The sequence below is a fragment of the Cherax quadricarinatus genome, chromosome 31 (genome assembly GCF_038502225.1).
Source record: "Cherax quadricarinatus isolate ZL_2023a chromosome 31, ASM3850222v1, whole genome shotgun sequence".
In the NCBI taxonomy this organism is placed as follows: Eukaryota; Metazoa; Arthropoda; class Malacostraca; order Decapoda; family Parastacidae; genus Cherax; species Cherax quadricarinatus.
In genome coordinates this window covers 34,674,006-34,695,449 of record NC_091322.1, presented here as the reverse complement: position 1 = coordinate 34,695,449, position 21,444 = coordinate 34,674,006, and the positions used below count along the sequence as shown (strand labels likewise).

General features: G+C 41.4%; 1 protein-coding gene across 16 annotated transcripts in view; it reads left to right on the top strand.

Annotated features, from left to right (window-relative positions):
• The window catches only part of cyst (rho guanine nucleotide exchange factor 18 cysts), a 1,629,610-nt gene that overhangs the window by 836,793 nt on the left and 771,373 nt on the right, over positions 1 to 21,444 (top strand). The window contains exon 1 of one of the 16 annotated variants that reach the window (XM_070090341.1): positions 457 to 625. The exons of 11 other annotated variants lie outside the window; for them this stretch is intronic. The gene's annotated coding sequence lies outside the window, so the exon portion shown is untranslated. Of the gene's footprint in view, positions 1 to 456; positions 626 to 21,444 lie in introns of those variants that run through there. 4 more of the 16 variants (XM_070090343.1, XM_070090345.1, XM_070090346.1 and 1 more) reach the window with 4 other exon arrangements.

Here is a 21,444-nt window from a genome sequence, read left to right as displayed (position 1 = left end):
GGTACAGTCTACCATTCCTCTCTGTCTCCTATCACACCTTTCATCTCTCATCCTTGCGAGGCTGTCGTTCTGAGCATTTCTTCTGACGATCCTGTCTGCTAAGTATTAATGAGAAAGAAAGTTCACTTTCGTTGTTGCCTGTTCTGAAACAACTTGGGGAGGAGAGCAAGGAGGATGTGCACGAGGTGATGGACTCCACAGAGTGCGTGCGCCTGCGGGGAGCTGGTGGTTGGGGTGAGGAAATTGTTGGGGAGACAGGAAAGGGGAGGGCTAAGGGTGTGGACACGCCAAAAACCTGCCTCTCAACAATAGTGAGAGTTTGTGGTGGAGGTTGCGTGCTTGGCGTGTTTACACTGTGTTGATGCATTGGGGAGGGGAATGGGTGGTTGGGCAAAAGGGAGGGAAGGGATGGAGGGAGGGATGAGTGAGTGAGCTGGTCGTACAGTGGCACCCGCACCCCCAACACCAGCAGTCCTCCCTGGTGCTCTGGCCAGCCTGTGAGTGTGGCACTCTCCCTGCCACTGCCGTAGTGGTGCCGCGCTCTCCGCTACCTCCACAACACGTGCTTGTGTCTCCTCTCTTAACTCACAAGAGGTGTTCTTCGCTCTCTAAAACTTGACGCTTGGTATAAAAAGCCACACAGGTCCGGCGATGATCATCTCACTGGTCACTTACCCAGTGTTCACCTGTACCCACGCACACGGTGCCAATGCCCTCGGGTGTCTAGATACACACGGTGTCTGGTAACAGGGTATCAAAACCCTCTGGTGTCTGGACTCGCACAGTGTCAACACCCTCGGGTGTTCGGACACATACTGACAACACGTTATATATTGCGAAATATATCCGGTATCACCATACTTTGTACCTGGACCAGCACATGGTGTTAACACCCTCTGTGTACCTTTCATTATTTATGTTTGAGAGTGATACGAACGTTTGTGCTTGAGGTACTAAAAATCGCGAGCAAATGCGTGTTTACTGAATTGTCCAACGCAGTAGTAACCATTGATGTGCGCAGTGACGTGTTGTAAATATTCCCATTAATATTAACATGCACACCATGACTGCAATAAGTGCTGCAGGAGCGTGAGGAAGAGCTTGTGTAGCGAGTGTTGTATGGTGAGCGGGATGGGAGGCTGGGTGATGTATGATCTCAGGGATGCTGTGGGCATCCCGCGGATCATGTACCCAGGTGAACCTGCTGGCTGCCCCTCCCCACCCCCCTCATCCATTAGCTGGCCCTTCAATACCACCTTCACCTGGCGACCTTGACCCCTTAGCCTCCTGTGATCCTCCACCATAGTCCCACGCCCACGGACACACCTACTGACCTGTATTATCTTATTATTTACGTGGCAGGGATGTCATCAGTATGATGGAACATAACAGGTAGTAGGTTAATAGACAGCAGCTATCAGTCCTGTCAAATAAATGTGAAATGGAAAGTTTTTTTTTTTGGGGGGGGCACCCTGACAGGATTGTTGATCTTTCCTTTTTCATGAACATGTAAGATGACAGGTAAATCTTACAAACTTTTGCTTAGATTCGGTATACATATATCTTTACTTTCCTAAGTATTTCTTAATAAGTTTCAGTACTGCAATATGACCTTTCCAGCCTGGGAGGGCAGGTCTGAGAACGGTCTGGGGGGACAGGTCTGAGAACAGTCTGGGGGGACAGGTCTGACAACGGTCTGAGGGGACAGGTCTGAGAACGGTCTGGGAGGGCAGGTCTGAGAACGGTCTGGGAGGGCAGGTCTGAGAACGGTCTGGGAGGGCAGGTCTGAGAACGGTCTGGGGGGACAGGAATAATCCCCTGAACTACTAACACAACACACAACAACCTTTAACATAGACTGGGACCCTCTGTCCTTACACTAAGTTAACATGACTTCTTCAGGTGCAGAGACTGTCACATAACGTGGTAATGTTCGATCTTACACTCCGTGAATAATGCGTTTCTGTTTTTATGTACATATGTGTCCTTATATATTTATAATCTTCCATATACAATGTTTAAAATTGAGTAATGGTGTTTGGTAATAATTGTGTATAATAGGAAAGGTTAAAATTGGCGACTTGGGCTCCTTTGTCACGAACTACCATTCACACTCCTCTCAAAATTCATGTTTCTTCCCTCACACTTCTCATCTTCATGAGGCATCTGTATCCTCATCTAGACAATATCTGATGGTCTTCATTATTAGGTATCTGAAAGGTTTACCTAATATATATATATATATATATATATATATATATATATATATATATATATATATATATATATATATATATATATAATTTTCTTTCTGTAAGGTTTTCGCTTATAATTTGAGAATGCCGCATCAGATCGGCGTCAATTTTTCAACGCTGGGGTACAGTAACTAGCGAAAGGTTCGTATCACTACTGGCAAGTGCACCGACTGAAGTCTTGGCTCCCTTTCCATGTATGAAACCGAATCCGAGGTCGTAAGAGGCCACGAGGGAAGCTGGCAAATCAGTCTCACAAGAAATCGGAGGAAAATAAATATCCAAGCCCAGATGTACGTACAAACAGTGTAAGAATTATTAGTGACTGTTGAAATGAGAACCAAATGAAACTACAAAATGAAATGAAATAGTTAGGTCTGACCCTATGAATCAAAGTCAGCAGAAAACTCAAGTATTATACCTGGGGCATTCGTGAAGCTGGATAGTCTGGTAAAATAAATGGAACATGTAAAAATCTCCATTCAAAGAAACGTTGTAGTCACCTAAATTAAGGTATATGTCGTTAACAGGACCTGCATATATTATATCACCTAAAAATGTGCTAGTTCTGCTAATGAGAAACAATGGTCTGACACGAACTGTCCTGCACTCCACGTGAAGGCCATCAGACGAGTAAAGCCATGCACGTCAAATTGAATATGACATTTACAACCATATAGACCGTAAAGAATAAAAGAGGCATAATACCGTGGGAGGAACAGTATACAAATAATCCGCACATTGGAGAATAAAACTTATGACGACGTTTCGGTCCGATTCGGACTGAAACGATAAGTTTCATTCTCTTATGCGCGGTTATTTGCGTATACAAATCGTAGAGATTTTTTTAGTGTCAGGGTAAGCAGTGATAAGCATGCATCAGCATCTCGGAGTCGTGTTGGACTGGAAATAAGCCAGTGGTTGGCACATCAGTGTTGCTGATGTCAGTGCCAACAACCTTATCCTGTCCTCCCCAGCATAACAAATACTAAAACATACAAACTTGCAGACTTATATAATATTAAACCAGGCAACAACTAAATACCGTTTATTGGTGGACCTCTCACAGTGAAAAACAATGATTTTAGCTTCGCAGGTACCCACATTAAAGGCTATTTTGACAGTGAAATGTGGATAAATGGGCATAGTCCATTTAGACGCCCTGAAAACAGCAGACTATTAATATGTGTTGATCTGTATAATAAGAGTCGGTAATTTGCACAGTTACTTAACACCACAAATGATGTAATCAAGGTTCTGGATGTGAAAATTGAAAATAAAAATTTAAGTTATTGTTTTTGTATGTAAAACACCAGATACAACTATCCAATAGTTTAAAGATCAGCTATTGAAAATTGAACTCTGCCTTGAAAATCATTCAAGACTGGTCCCAGACATATTGTTACTTGATGATTCCTATTTAAGATTCCTAAAATGGAATATCGCAAATGTTAAAGTAGCAAAGACTGGCCAAGGAGGCAGTCTCGATGAACTTAAGACTCTGATAAGCTCATATTAAGTCAGCAAATAATGGAACCGACCAGGCTAGAAAATACCATATATTTACAAATAAGGAGGATTTGGTATGGAACATAATGGTGTTCAACACGGCACTCTTGGCTCACACCCTAATTAAATTTCAGATCTGCATACACAGTGAACCTGAACAGCCCAACACAAACATTCATGAGGGTATATTCAACAAACTAAATTTCAACGGTAAACACATGAACTGGGACCAAATAAACCATGACCTTACTGAAATACTCGTTACCTGGAAAGATTGTGTGAGTAACATAGATCTAAACCAGTGTCTCGAAATAATGCTCCGGACACATATCGTAAAAAAAAAATAGAGAGGATGCGAGTTATAAAAAGAGAGATGCTCCCTCTACAGGCAGAGACAATAAATCACAAAACTGTTCAACAACAACAAACTATTTCAAGAATGCTGAGAAAGAAAATCACTGAGCTTAACCTGAACGACTCATACAAACACCAGACGAGACAGAGGGAGTTCAAAGCTGCTAATGAAATTAGCAGAAACGCAGAATGCTTTTTCTCATATGTAAAATCCAAGTTGAAAAGCAGATGTCTATTATTGGTTCCTTGTTTAAAGGAGATGGAACTTGCGTTGAGGGCAACAAAGAGAGGATGAAATACTGAAGTCATTATACGACACTTATTAATTTGCATTGTTATTCAGTTGTGTGAATAATGGTTCACACTATTGAATGATAATGCAGATTAATTTTTCATGAATGAGAGTCAATCCTCTGCCGATGTTTCCATAATGTCTGACATAACTCTTACCACACTCATCTTCGAAGAAACTATTGATGGTATGCCCCTGCACTCTGCCCCTGACTCAGATTTACGGAACTTAATATTCTTCAATAATTGCAAGAAACCATTATCATATACCTTAAATATTTAATAGAGAAGTCTAGTCACAGGAGTCATCCTACGGTCATGTAAAACCCCACTAACAGCTTCACTCAGGCAATCACAAAAAATGTGCAAATATTATCAGAATGTTTGAGAGAGTATAAAGAAGCACAGTTTCTAAGCTCATTGATTTTACTACTGCACAACCCAGGCCATCAGGGTTTAGACCACTCGCTTCTGCTTCTCGCAATTCCTGGAACATTATGACGGTCTGGGATGCACTGAACGATAGATCATCTTGTAAAAACGCACCAAATTCTTGCAGAAAAAAAGGGAAAAGTTGGCTAATGAATATTTAACTTCCTGACAAATAGAACTCAGTAATGGTGAACAAAGTGAAATCAGAGGCTACCCCTGTAAAAAAAAAAATATTGCTCAAAAATGTACTCGCTCCAGTTTTTTTTCATTCTCGTATCAGACATGATACGAGAATGAATCGTAGCACTTTATCCATTACAGACGATATTAAACTTTGTATGAGAATGACATCCACTTAGGACACAGCAGATCTCCAAGCTGATTTAAATCAGGTTTTCCAGTGGTCCCCAGAAAATATGATGCTCGGTGAGGGCATGTTTTAGTTACCCCGGAAAAAGTGAGAAAACAGAAACTGGATCGTACTGTAAAACATGCTTAAACCACTCAATAAATCGGAAGATTGGTGAGGGATGTGCTGTTATTACAACCGCTAGGAAAATAAATAGGCTGGAAAGTCAAGATGCCTAGTCCAAGATGAAATTTTCTTAAGTCACGTATTCTCAAGAATGGAATACTGCTGTATCCTAACAACGGTATGTTAATAATTTTTATATGCTTAAAGTAGGCAGACTTGCAGATCTGTACAATGTGCAGAACCTTCCCTGCCCATATAAATTCAACCAAACATTTAAATTATTGAGAAAACTTGAAGTCCCTTGAACTGTACTCGTTGGAAGGTAGGAGAAAATTGTACATCATAATTTACACCTGGAAAATTCTGGAAAAATTGGTCCTAAATTTGCACACCGAAATTACTTCCATCGAAAAAGAACGTGGCTGGGCAGAGGGGTACAAAATACCCCCAGTGAAAAGCAAGGAGGAGTGCAATGACTACACTAAGAGATAACTCAATTAATGTAAAGGGACCAAAACTTTTCAACACTTCATACATAAGGAGAGTTTGTAAGAGCAGTTCCTGATCAGCCGGACATTAGTGTATACGTTGAACTGCGTACAGCGAACGCAGACAAGCTGACTGATAGGCTGTAAACGGAAAGGTTTGGTCTGGGACTGGGCTGCGGGAGTGGCCCCGGTGCTAAGTTGCCATTTTTATTGAAGAAAAGCAGGTAGAAATTTCCATGTGATAATTAGTGGATTCATCTTCTGATTGGCTCAAATCTTTAACCTCGATCTGCATTAGAAACTTGTGCATTTGAAACTTGCATCCATTGAGATAGAGAGGGCTGGGCTTATGATATCCATGGAAAACTTTCCCGGATCGCACAACTACCGAAACGTTTTATTTTTTTTCAGCGGTTTGGCGTATATGAATGGGCAATTTTCCCTTTTCGGAAACAAATTCTGTATTAAAACTCACACTTTGGTTCCACTTATCGCTCCACCCTGTCACTAAGTACTATCTGTGTTGTAGCTTCGCACACCAGCAAGGAAATAAATAATGTTGAGACGAGTGTGCCAGGCAGTTTCTCCTTGCCTGGGAAATGGACTGCAATTGTCCATTAAAAATTCTTTTCCGACATGCATATCTTACCTCATTCTGGAAATCGTGTTTCATTCTACAAGTTTTATCTCATGTTCGAAATCTTACTTCATTATAGAAATATTGCATTATTCTGGTAATCTTACTTTCTTTTGGAAATCTTCCCTCTGAAAATCTTACTTTCCTCTGGGAACCTCTCTGAAATCTTATTTTTACCTGGAAATCATTTTCTCTAAAAATCTTACTCTTTGATATCTCTCTCTTCCCTCCGGAAATCTTACTTCCCTCCGGAAATCTTACTTCCCTCTGGAAATCTTACTTCCCTCCGGAAATCTTACTTCCCTCTGGAAATCTTACTTCCCTCTGGAAATCTTACTTCCCTCTGGAAATCTTACCTCAGGCAGGAAACCTTACTACTCTCTGGAAATCTTTTCACTGGCAGGAAATCTCACCTCGTGGTCTAAGTGCCGAAATAACTCTATTTTCGTCGGAGGACTATAGGAGCAGCCGTAAATCCTAATTCCGCTCTCCCGAATGGAGGCGGAGGAGGAGGAGCATTGTTAGGGGCGGCGGGGTAGTAATTGGTGGCGGGTGAGGTCTTAGTGTGATGTCCTCGGGAGACTCTCTGCAACTCACTTTATCTCTTGCAAATCAGGAACGAATTTCACGGGGAGTCTTTACTCGGCTATTTTTGGGATTGAAGAAAAATCTTGCTGAGTCGTTGTTTTCATCGCGTGATTTAACTTGGCTGGTCAAGTGAATGCGGCTTTATATACAAGACGTTGCTCACCAGTGCAAAGGTTAGTTCTTTAAGGGGCAAGAAGTTCCCTCGTTTTCTAATAACATGTTATTTTTCCCCTATAATCTACCTTGTCCGTAATTAATGTCTGAGCAAAACTCAGACCTCTACAACACAATTGTCCTCAAATATTGTCAAGTTATACCATGAATTAAAGAAAGATCCTAGACTTCACCTTACGATACAGACAAAGCAAATGCGATAATAATTATGAACATGGTAGATTATAGGGGAAAAATGACATGTTATAGAGGACGGGGGAACTTACATGCCTCTTAATATCATTGCTGTGTACAGAGAACTTCAATTGTATATATAAATTCAATTATCATGGAATGCAGGCAAGGATACATCATAATTTATTCCTGGACAATTCTGGAGGGATTGTTTTCAAATCTCCACACTGAAATTACTAATTGAGTGTGGAGATTTGAGGTTTGTTAGACTTTACAAAATATCTCCAGTGAAGAACAAGGGTGCAACGAGTACACTAGGAAGTGACTGTTGCTTATTTGGATTTTTGTTGTTCGTGTCTGCTCTCCCCTGACCCTCTAGTGAAAAATGTGTATATTCACCAATTTATTTTCGGGGAGGGGGACGGGGGGTGTTTCCTCACCTGGTCCCACATTGCTGATTCCATTCCTTTTATGTCCTATCATATCTACTCTTGAAGCTATGTATGGAGGGTGTCTAGAACTTCCTTATACAGCTCAATACACTGCCCTTCAGCTCTGACACTAAAGCACTTCCTAACATTGATGTGGTTTATTCATGATTTTAGTTTTTATATGTGTCTCCTCATCACCGTATGTCTTACTAATTTATACTGTTTCCGGGTATCATCGCCCCAGTTGCCCGGTCCCAGACCAGACCTGGTTGTTTCTCTGTTAGACTGGTTGTTTGTGCTGGCCGTAAACAGTCCAACTTATGCGCGAAAGCCAGGCTTTCGCGCATAAGTTGCTTTTTATTGGAAATACTCTACCGTCAGTATATTAAGTCGCTTGCTTTCATACGGAGTGATTCAATGTGAAGGTTTGGGACCAGTTTCTCCAGGATTTTCTGGAACCAAGTTATGATGTTAACCCCACCCCCTTCTGTATCAACTACTAAATATAAAAAGAAGAAAAACTATACGTTTCTTCTTTTTCGGATTGCCCTGCCTCGGTGGGAAATGGTCCTTGTGTTAAAAAATATGTTGTACCTTTCCTGTCTAATTTCCAAGAAGTATAGTTCTAAAGCTTTTGTTTCACAAGATTTCAAACGTTCCCAGTAGTTCAGATGTTTTAATTTATACGGACATTGAAGATTCTCTGTATTTTTTCTAGCTGTGCAGTCTCTCCTCCCTTGAAGTGAGCCGTGGGTAGACGGCAATATTCCAGCCTGGAAAGAACAAGTGACCTAAAGCGTATCATCATTGGTTTGTCATCTTGTGTTTGAATATTTCAGTTATCCAACCTATCATTTACCATGCCTTTCTTGCCTATATGAGTATCTTGCACATCGTATATCATGTCTACTGGCTCTTCTCTCACAAGGTTGTTTGGTTCACCTCCTTTAATCTTTCGTAGTGCGTTCCCGCAGTTCCGGGACTAGTCTCTTTCAAACCTTTGAACTTCCTCGAGCTTCTGAACGTGTTTGATCAGGTAGAGGCTCCTGCGGCATATTCCATGTGTTTTATGTAGGTCATGTAGGGATGGAAGGTCGATACTCCTGCTAATCTCTAGGCAGACACGCTACCTAACTACTCACCTTGCACGTTGTGCATAATGTCCCTAAGGATTCTGTATCAAAGTTCCTGAAGACTAACTTGAAACTAGTTAGCCTCACATATATCGCGAAAGTTATGCGGTTGATGTGCACCTCCCCACAGTATTTTGTGCGTGAAATTCACTTCCAGAGCTTTCTCTGTTGATATTTGTACATTCCCTCCTCCCTGTCTGCAGTCGCTCTCTTGTTGTCCTTTTTCTACACTGATTTTCACTACCTAGCTCATGGTGGGCTCGAGTGGTTATTCACTTAATGACCCTTATAACCTCTTGAAGTTACCCCAGAGTCTGTCAGCTCATGGCCTCATTCTTTTCATTAGTGTCACATTATGGATAAAGGGATATGGCAGCTTGGTTGCCAGTCACAGTTTTTCTCAAGGCCCAAACTTTACTCCTGATCCCTCTCGAATCGCCTTCATTGGCTTTTACTGGGGTCTTGACTTGCAGGCCTTATTGTACCTAGTCTTGAAACTGTGGAAAGAGTTTGTCTCCACTGTGAATGTTTTTAAATCACTTGCAATTTTTTTTCGCATGGTTCCCTGTCGTTCACCGTGATAGTTCTTCCTTTTTCAGAATTATTACCTGGTCCTTTACCGTTAGGTTCCTTCTTGTGTGTCATGTGAAGCTGTCTCTGATCTTTTTTCGCGTTTTATGCAATATATTTTTCGAATTACCTCTCCGCTTCTATTTCTATTCCCATGTAGTAATGTCAAGTTCATCTCTCCCTTCCTCAAGTTTTTTTATATGCATCTCGAATCCGTTCTCCATATTTTTTTTTACCGTGCGTGTGAAAATGCACGTTCGATATTTTTTGTGTACTCCCTGCGTGTTAAACCTAACTTAATGTAAACAAGAATAAGAAAAATCTAAATTTCTATGAAATTTCAAGCATGAGGAAACACACGAAGGGCTGTTCGCGAGACTCTGGCTGCGGGAATTAGAGAGCTGGTTGGCATCTCAGATTTTGTATACATCGTTCCCACGATCTACTGTTCCTCCTCTTTGTTCTATGCCTTTGGCTGAGCCAAGTACTCTGTCTTTTTTTGTTTTGTCTTCATCAAAAGTAAATTTCTGTTGCTGCTTTAGGGATTACGTATACTGTATTATTCATATGTATTTTTATCTTCTCACTTCTAGTTCTCATACCCTTTGTAATTCTTCCAGGAAGTTGATTAATCATTCATTAGTCACCTTTTTTTGTAGTCTTGTTTATTGTGTATCTCTCCGTCTGTCTATAGCCACACACCCTTTAAGGTGTCGGTCAAGGACTCGTAAGGGGCACGTAAGTACCCCTGTCTTCTAATAACATGCTCATTTTTCCACTATAATCTACGTTATCCATAATTACTATCATATTTGCTTTGTCTGTTTCGTAAGGTGAAGTCCAGGATCTTTTCTTAACTCATGGTATTACTTAACAAATCTAAGCAAAGCTCAGATCTCTGCAACACAATTATCCTACATAAGAACATAAGAAAGAAGGAATACTGCAACAGGCCTACTGACCCATGCGGAGCAGGTCCATGTCCCCCCATCCTCGGATTAGCCCAATGACCCACTCAGTCTGGTCAGGTCATATTCACTTAAGGAAGGAGCACGGCACCAGACCCAGCAGCACAAGCTAGTCAGGTCCAACTCACACCCACTCATATATTTATCTAACCTATTTTTAAAACTACACAACGTTTTAGCCTCAATAACTGTACTCGGGAGTTTGTTCCACTTATCCACAACTCTATTACCAAACCAGTGGTTTCCTATATCCTCCCTGAATCTGAATTTTTTCCAACTTGAAACCATTGCTACAAGTCCTATCTTGGCTGGAAATTTTCAGCACGCTATTTACATCCCCTTTATTTATTCCTGTTTTCCATTTATACACCTCGATCATATCATCCCTAATTCTACGCCTTTCGAGAGAGTGCAGATTCAGGGCCCTCAGTCTATCCTCATAGGGAAGATTTCTGATACATGGGATCATCTTTGTCATCCTCCTCTGTACGTTTTCCAGAGCATTCATATCCATTCTGTAATACGGTGACCAGAACTGAGCAGCATAGTCTAAATGAGTCCTAACCAAGGATATATATAATTGAAGAACTACCTGAGGACTTCTATTATTTATACTTCTAGATATGAAGCCAAGAATTCTGTTAGCTTTATTGCGAACACTTATGCACTGTTGTCTTGGTTTTAGATTACTGCTAACCAGAACTCCTAAATCCTTTTTGCAATCAGTAGTATTAAGATCTACATTATTTAGTTTATATGTCGCATGGTTATTTTCCTGTCCAACATTTAGAACTTTGCATTTGTCTATATTAAACTGCATCTGCCACTTCTCCGACCATTGCATCAGTCTATTCAAATCATCCTGGAGTGCTCTAGTGCCCTCATTGGAATGAATTGGACGGCCTATTTTGGTGTCATCAGCAAATTTGCTTATGTCGCTATTTATTCCCTCATCTATGTCGTTTATGTAAATTGTGAACAACAACGGGCCCAACACTGACCCCTGTGGAACACCGCTTGTGACGTGCCCACATTCTGATTTCTCCTCATTTATGCAAACACTCTGTTGCCTATTTGTCAGCCATGCCTCTACCCAGGAAAAAATTCTCCTCCTATTCCGTGTGCATTAAGTTTCCTCAATAGCCTCTGATGTGGAACTCTATCGAAAGATAGATTTGTTAAGTCATACCATGAATTAATAAAAGATCCGGGACTTCACCTTATGAAACAGAGAAAGCAAATGCGATAGTAATTATGGACAAATTAGGATATTAGGAGACAGGGAAACTCACGCGACTCTTAATCCAAGGAACTAAGTCGAGCCTCATTACCTTCCATTGTACAGGCGATGTGTAACCCCATACGGAATTCAGTCTTCTCCACGAATACGATAATGAAAGTAATGATCTGTAGTCCCACGTTATGAGGATAATTAACACGACTCTCCTGTATGTCTTGAGTGACAGCCTAAGGAATCATAAATCTACTTTTTTAAGTAATACTTGAGGTTACTTTACGTTGGTCCAGGGAAGCCTTGCTTGATTATTTTCAAACAATTTTGCTTGGAATTTTGGCAAGTTTTCCTTGGTAGTAAAATATCAACTTAGGATCTGAAATCTCTCTCTCCTTCATTCTTTCCCTCTCTTCCTCCCTTTATTCCTCCCTCTCTCTCTTCCTCCTCCTATTCCTTCCTCTCTCTCTCTCTCACATACAATTGAAAGCAGACATGGTAGGTATCGACACTATTGATCGTTCGTTAATGGGATCTGTTCAGAATGAACTTTTCGTTTATTTTTTTTATTTCCGCTGCCTGATCCTGTTGGAACGTTACTTCTTCTCTTCCCTTATTGTTCAGATCAAAGTTTGTTCTCCATTTTGTTGTGCAGTTAGCACTAACAGCCTGTTTGGTCAGACCATGAACCTGGAGGACTGGTCTGAGATCCGGTTACGAGAGTGTTGACCCTGGATATCGTCTTCAGGTAACTTTGAACTTTCCGATTTTTGAGCATAAGTTATTTTGTCGTCTTCGACATTTTGCTCCATGACCATATTTGAACTTTATGCTGCATTAGTGTGCCCACCGAGTTGTGTTTTCAGGGCCGACTCATAGCTCCTGGCCCCGAGTCTTGACTATTATCAACGGGTATTAATACTGTGGCCTCCAAGGCTGATATAAGGCAGCCACCGAGAAGGTACTAACCATCCTGTTTTCCTCTCGTGCAGGATTACTATATAAGATGGCGGATAAATCCTCCGAACATCTTACATTCAGCATAAACTTCTTCTGTTTCTTATGTCTTTTATTACTATTGTACATGCTGCGTACTCCAATAGGGGCCTGACTGACTCCGGGAACTCATCAAAGGTATACGCCTTAGATTTGCCAGACGAGCATTTGCTGCGTCAGTTATTTGGTTGATGTGAGCCTCAGGGAAAATTCTGTGTATAATGCTCATGCCAGGGTCCTTCTTGAATAAGATTTGCAGCCATTACCCCCCTTCCGATCCTGTACTCAGTCTTCTTCATCTTCCCTAAACTTCATAATTTTGCACTTCCTGGAGTTAAACTCCAAAAGTCATTTGTGATACAAGAGATGTAACCTGTCCTGATCCATTTGTAGCCTTTCCTGGTCTTTGTCTGCTTGTATTCTTCTCATTAGTTTCACGTCATCTGCTCACAGGGACACCTCTGACTATCCCATCCGTCATGTCATTTACGTGTGCGCGTGTGTATGTATGTGTGTGTATGTGTGTGTGTGTGTGTTTGTGTGTGTGTGTATGTATGTGTGTGTATGTGTGTGTGTGTGTGTTTGTGTACGTGCGCATGCGTTTGCGGTGTGTGAGCACGTATGCGTGTAGAATTAGATAATGAAGCCCAGATTGTTTTAGAAATTGTAATCGTGAGTCAGACGCTTCCAAATATCTGAGTAATCATATGTAATCAAGAACATGCTTATATCCACGACAATAAAAAAATCGCAGTTCAAAATTTATTTTTATTTTAAAATAACATTGTAGATGAATGGTTCAGAGAACCGACATGTTGATAAATTAGACACATGTGCAACTCTTGGGTATCTTTATTGAGGAAACGTTTCGCCACACAGTGGCTTCATCAGTCCATACGTAGGAGAAACTTGAAGAACAGGATGTGGGACTGATTACCTCATTCTCCTCCTGTTCTTCAAGTTTCTCCTACGTATGGACTGATGAAGCCACTGTGTGGCGAAACGTTTCCTCAATAAAGATACCCAAGAGTTGCACATGTTTCTAATTTATTAAAATAACATTAACATCAGCAGGCCTGTAATACATAAAATAGAATCCAGCTTTAACAGTAGAAAATATAATGGTTTATGTGCTCTAAGCAGGAGGACAGACGCGATTTAAATAGTGTCATCATTCACACTACAATTTATCTCTCGCTTTAAAAGTCTTCTTTATCAACACAAACAATTTTCTGGTCGTCTTGACAATTGCCTTATTGTGTCTTCGAACCAAAGGTCAGTTGTCATTATGACTACCAGAACTTTCCCGCGTTCCTTCTTGTGTTTTGTATACAGTGTTCCTTTTGAGATCTTCATTCTTTCCAGATGTAAGTAGTAGGAACTTAGTCACCATTGAACGTTATGTTATTCGTCACTACCCACTGAACGACTGTGCCTATGTCTTCCTAAAGTTTTTCCATGCTTTCTACCGAGGTGATTTTATCTTTCTTGTTTTAGTATCCGAAAATATTACGGAATTTGTTGCAAGTGTTTGTTTTTATCAGTGTCCTCTATAAGGATAAGAAACAGTAAAGGCGTCACGGTCGTTTCTTGTGCATACAGATGTTTTTACTTTGCTTATACAATATTTTTGTCTTTACTGCCACTTTTTGTGTTCTGCCTGTCAGAAAGTTAAACAACCATTTGCCTACTCCGTTATACCTATCGCCCCTATTTTATGCTCAGTCGCCCCATGCTGTGAAATCCGTGTACACCACATCTGCGTTTTGAGTTTCTTCCAACGCCTCATTAATTCCATAATAGTGGTTTAGCAGCTATTATAAGCATAATCTTCGCTCTCTAAATCCATGCTGATTTTGGCTATGCATGTTTTGTTGTTCCACAAATTTTGTAATTTGACATCTCAACTGCCTTTCGAAGATTTTTATGTGTAATAGAGCTACTGGTCTGTAATTTTTGGCTATCGCTCTTCTGCCTCCTTTATGCAAAGGGACTATGTCAGCACACTTTCAGGCCTCTGAGATTTCATCCAGATCTAAACTCTTTCTCCAAAAGATACTGAGTGCTCGTGCTAGTGGTATATTGCATTGCTATATGAATAAGGAATTTTGTGAATCCAGTCCAGGTGCTTCATGAATGGGTATGTTTTCTATTTCTTTTTCGAATTCTGTTGAATAGTGCTTATGCTAGTTATATGATCTGTGGCCTTCATAGGTAACGAAAAAAATTTTTGCACCTTCCGCCCTGCCCAGGTGAAGATCAGTGTGGAAATTTACTGTGTTTACAGTAAACACCACTCAAGTATAAATTCTATTATCGATTGTAGTGGATTGATACAGTGCTGTTATGTCGCTGTTGGATATTGATACAGTGCTGTTATGTCGCTGTTGGATATTGATACAGTGCTGTTATGTCGCTGTTGGATATTGATACAGTGCTGTTATGTCGCTGTTGGATATTGATACAGTGCTGTTATGTCGCTGTTGGATATTGATACAGTGCTGTTATGTCGCTGTTGGATATTGATACAGTGCTGTTATGTCGCTGTTGGATATTGATACAGTGCTGTTATGTCGCTGTTGGATATTGATACAGTGCTGTTATGTCGCTGTTGGATATTGATACAGTGCTGTTATGTCGCTGTTGGATATTGATACAGTGCTGTTATGTCGCTGTTGGATATTGATACAGTGCTGTTATGTCGCTGTTGGATATTGATACAGTGCTGTTATGTCGCTGTTGGATATTGATACAGTGCTGTTATGTCCCTGTTGGATATTGATACAGTGCTGTTATGTCGCTGTTGGATATTGATACAGTGCTGTTATGTCGCTGTTGGATATTGATACAGTGCTGTTATGTCGCTGTTGGATATTGATACAGTGCTGTTATGTCGCTGTTGGATATTGATACAGTGCTGTTATGTCGCTGTTGGATATTGATACAGTGCTGTTATGTCGCTGTTGGATATTGATACAGTGCTGTTATGTCGCTGTTGGATATTGATACAGTGCTGTTATGTCGCTGTTGGATATTGATACAGTGCTGTTATGTCGCTGTTGGATATTGATACAGTGTTGTTATGTCGCTGTTGGATATTGATACAGTGCTGTTATGTCCCTGTTGGATATTGATACAGTGCTGTTATGTCCCTGTTGGATATTGATACAGTGCTGTTATGTCCCTGTTGGATATTGATACAGTGCTGTTATGTCCCTGTTGGATATTGATACAGTGCTGTTATGTCCCTGTTGGATATTGATACAGTACAGTTATGTCGCTGTTGGATATTGATACAGTGCTGTTATGTCCCTGTTGGATATTGATACATTACTGTTATGTTCCTGTTGGATATTAATACAGTACAGTTATGTCCCTGTTGGATATTGATACAATGCTGTTATGTTCCTGTTGGATATTGATACAATGCTGTTATGTTCCTGTTGGATATTGATACATTACAGTTATGTCCCTGTTGGATATGATAATGCTAAAGATAATTTGGGCGAGTACTGTGCTTTGTGAAAGAGTTTTTCACTGTAGAGGCCTATTTATGCCTAAATATGCCTACTCAGGATGGACATGCCACTCATTGTAAAGTAACACCTTCCATGACAAAAAATTATGAAATAAAATCGTGAGGCAACATAGACGCTGCTCTACTGACCTCGAACACAGCAAGTAAGACAATAGTTTGATTAATGTGCTTGAGAAAACGTCTATAAAAGGCATAATAATTATTGCACAGATGAGGGAATAAATTATAATTTGACGAGCGAGGGAGATGAGCGTGGGTGAAGTGTGATGCTGAGAACTTTGAGTACCTGTTGACGAGTCCTCCTTCCCGGCTCAGACCAGGTCTACTGATTGACGGCCAGATCATTCAAGCTGTTGGTACTAGCTGAAGGCAGTCCTACATTTACATAATATGTAATTCATATTAATTTTGATGAGAAGTTGTTGAAAAATCTTAAATCTTTTATGCTTATTGAGATATGCTTTAGGGTACTTTTTTTTTTGCACCGTATTTCTTGCCTCCCTCTCTGAGTTCAACGTCTAATTTTAATACGCAGATTCTTTGTATATAAATTACAGGGAGTATAATTTAGAGGTTTTCGGCGTTCCAACAATTTGTGTGTTTATATTCATAACGGCAGGGGAAGGTTCTCCCCATACTCTCTCGATCTGCAATTTCGCCTTATCTAAATGGGGAGTAGGGGGGGGTAGGGAGAGCCGGCTATCACTGTAGAGCAATATTCATTTCTAGAGTGTACAAGGGCCTGAATGAGTATCTTTATTGGCTTGGCATCTGCGGTGAAGGCTCATGCGTTATGTAGCTTATTATCACAGTTCACATTATTGTGTTTCTTGAAAATTAGGTCTCCGACGTGGTTAGTTCTTACCCCGACATCCTTTACATCCTGCTTCATCCTCTCTATCTCTTTCCTTCTACATTTCACCCGTCACCTCATTATCTGCAACACTACATCTTCGACTTTCCCAGCCACTTCGTCCTCATCCTCTGTGTTCTCATTCACTTAATCTTCGTTCCTCATTTAATTCCCTGGTAGTCTTGCAAGAACTTCCCTAGACTTCACCTGCCTCCTCCTCTGCCTCTTTCAAGAGGGAGTCTGAGCCAGTAAAACTGTCCTCGTGTTGCAACTTCCTCCCTCTTACCCTGATCAACCCAGTTTTTTTTTTTTTTCTGTTCTGGAGGAATGAGAAATGTCCGCTTCATTGAAATGCTGGCGAGATGAAAACAAGACGAGTTTTTATACACAGTCAAAGCAGCTTTTAGAAGTAGTACTTCTGGTGGATATTTGTGGGTTACTTCGGTGGTAATTTGAGTCTAGATGTGTACGACACATGTACAACACTTTGATGTCTTTATTTTCGAAACGTTATGCCTTCGGACAAGCCTGGCCTAAGCCGGGCTGCGAGAGTAGGAAAATTCTCGAAAGCCTTCTAAGAAATGATATCAAAGATTTCAGTCGAATACAGAGGTGACTGGAGACAATTGAAGAAGTGATTGAGATGTGCAGTCTCTCAGCCTAAATAGATGTTGTTGAGTCCATTATGTTGGTCAAAGTGTTGCACTTGTGACTTATTTATCTACTTGTCGGTATTGTATACTATTAACATAATGAATTTTAGTTTAGAAGTAAATCACTGTGATAATACTGGTGGGGTGAAGGTATCAGCGACGCAGATTTAAACAAAACTGAGGGGCTGGACTTTCTTCGACTTGTTGTGATTGTTAGTTTTTTTCATGAAACTCGTATGGGTGATTCAGTGCAAGTGTTAGTGGAGGTTCGATACTCCATCCGCTTACTGAACCTCGCTCTTTGACCACTCAGGCTGTTAGTGACTGAATTTTTTTAAAGAATAAAACGTGGGGTGTTCATGCTCCTTACAAACAAATGGTGAAGGCGGTACATGTAAAGCCTGCCACATGTTTCAATCCTGGGACACCACACGACCTGCATACCTTAGTGCAAATAACAGCTGTTCATTATTATACTCAAAGTCAGCTTGTTAAGGATACACTGCGGGAATGTGTTGGCTTCTACACTGAATTAGAATCCTTTGATCCTCGAGAGTTTTATTTATGGTTGAAAGGGACAAGACGGCTTTTCACTTGGTATAATAAATATTACGACGACATTTGCGATGAGAGAAATGGATGGGTGGCCGCGGTGACCAAGATGACGGTGGTCGTACTTGGTGCTTCAGGATGGTGACGGTGGTAGTGCTAGGTACTTCAGGTTGGTGACGGTGGTGGTGCTCGGTACTTCAGGTTGGTGACGGTGGTGGTGCTCGGTACTTCAGGTTGGTGACGGTGGTGGTGCTCGGTACTTCAGGTTGGTGACGGTGGTGGTGCTCGGTACTTCAGGTTGGTGACGGTGGTGGTGCTCGGTACTTCAGGTTGGTGACGGTGGTGGTGCTCGGTACTTCAGGTTGGTGACGGTGGCGGTGTTAGATACACTGTAATCATCACAGATACAGTTTTTGAGGCTGTGTTGCAGAGTGTACATATACGAAAGCTTTGAAAATATAGCTGTATTTATTTATTGTGAATACTACTACAAGACTGTGACATACCTGTGACAGGTTTCAAGAGTTACTGTACTCGCGCAGCCGGCTGAGGGATCCTGTTTTTTCAAGACCGAATGAGTGTATCTCTCACTCAGGTAAGCTACAGTAGGGTAGTACCTGGCCTACAAGTAGCTGCTATATATAAGAACATAAGAAAGAAGGAACACTGCAACAGACCTACTGACCCATGCGGAGCAGGTCCATGTCACCCCCCGGATTAGCCCAATGACCCACCCAGTCTGGTCACCTCCACTCAAGGAAGGAGCACGGCACCAGACCCAGCAGCACAAACCAGTCAGTATATATATTAGGGGTCTTTCAAACACTTGAAGTTCTCCTAGTAGTTTAGATGCTTTCAGAGTCTATATGAGCAGTAAATTTCAGCGTATTTTCTAGCTGGGGATCTCTTCTACCTTGAAAGCAGCTGTGAACCCCAGACAATAGGCCCCTTGCTGCTTCACGTCTTCCCATGTAGCCTCCTACACTGTTTTAACTTTCACCATTCACATTCCCTTTTTTCTTCGCTTTTTCTTCATCTTTCTCTCCCTTTCAATCTTCACTCTCCGTCCCCCTTTATCCTTCGATTTTCTTTTCAAACTAAGGGGGATCAAGCTGGCTGTGGTGTCAGCGTTGGATTACGTGTTACCACGACCACCATCACTCACTTGGGCCAGGCTGCCAACTGGGATGGAATCAGTTTCCTGATTTTGGTCAGTGTGGCCGGAAGATGAAGCAACCCGGTTTATCCTGCACGCTTCCTTACCAGTTACCTATTCCTTATCTTCGTTCTTATTCACTCTTCTCTTGCCCTGCCATGTTTGCCTTTCACTTTTCTCTTCCTTCTAATCCACCATTCTCACGTTTGCCCTTCATTTTGTAATTTTCCACTCTACACCTTTCCCCACACTTCTCACTCCCCCTAAATCCTTTCCTCCTCCTGTACCCTTTTTCCCGTCAATCCACCCCTCGCCCATTTTTTTTTTTTTTTGGCACCCTCCCCTACCTCCCCATCATCCTTTCAACTTCCTCATCCTTTCTTTTCGTCTTCGGTCTCCTTTTTCCTGTGTACCTTCGCCCGTCCTCCACCTTTCTTCCGTCTCTTACCGTGAGATACACCGCATCGTGCGGATACTTTTTACGAAACACTTGAATTCATCTGACAGATCTGTTGGTGTACCGCACATGGCTGGAATACAACATCCAGTGTGTCTGTTGTTGTACAACACATTTACGATCTAATTTTCCCCCGATGCCACTTACGGCACTTACCATTTTCTTTTTTTTTTTTTGTTTACTGCTAGGTGAACAGGTTATAAATAGATTTTCCCGTTCCTCTCGCATGGCCCGGGGATTGAATTCGTTACGTTTTGGTTGTGTACCAGTCTGATCACTGAGCTACAAGCAACCCTCCTAAAGTATTCTGTTTTTTATATACATGATGAGTTGGATCACACTGTGCTGATTCTTGTTAATGGAAGCCGTGCAACACTACTGCCATGGCTCGAGTATTTTACACTACAGTGTCACACATTTGCATAGCATTTGTTCCAGGATGCGACGCACAGCAGGCGACTAACATTGGTACCTGCGGGTGTTGCGGATTTTGTTTTTATTTAACAAACCTGGATTAATCAGCTGTGCGATAATACCGTATTCTGTATGATAGTTACATTGTAGGAACAAAAGTAGTTCATCATACTGGGTCGATTTCATATATGCATAGTGTTGAAACCTTTCAGCCAGAGGTGAAAGACTTCAGTAGGGCAATTTGGATATCGTGAAGCACTCCATGAACTGGGGGTTCAGCTCCTACGAGAGCTTCACTTTACCAGAACTGCAATTACTAAACCCTTCAAGGGAGGCACCTAACGTTGAAATTTGAGCTACTCTCCACTACCTTTGATCAAACCTGACTGCCTCTCATTACTAATTCCCCATGTATTGTATGACCCCTTATGGATTTGGCGCTTCTCCATCAATATAATAACAATAATAATAATGGAGTTACTATTATTTAGTCATTACCATAGAGATCTACATCGTCACGGAGCAAGGCAACGAAAATTATACATACGAGAGAAGAAAATACGTACACACAATATGTAAACAATTCTGGCTCGTGACTACAGTAACATCTCAACATTTTTAAACTATATTATATGCAGTAATACTGGCGGGAGGGGGTGGGGGATGGGGATGCGCATCTTCTCCCACCCTCCTGACGTAAGGTACTCCTGCCCCAGCGAGGAGGGGACGCGTCCTCCCCATCCCCGCAACACTGACCCTTGACCTTACCCACCGTTGACGCAGAATCTGTAAAGGTTGACGGAGGCGCTGTGCAGTTTTCCAGCCCTGATTTGGATGAAGTTAATGAAACTTTGGTTCTAGTGGTTCTTGAGACTGAGACAGTTCTGTGACACCAGTCGTTCTTGAGACTGAGATAGTTCTGTGACACCAGTCGTTCTTGAGACTGAGATAGTTCTGTGACACCAGTCGTTCTTGAGACTGAGATAGTTCTGTGACACCAGTCGTTCTTGAGACAGATAGTTCTTTGACACCAGTCGTTCTTGAGACTGTGATAGTCCTGTGACAGCAGTGGCTCTTGAGACAGAGTCATTTCTGTGACACCAGTCGTTCTTGAGACA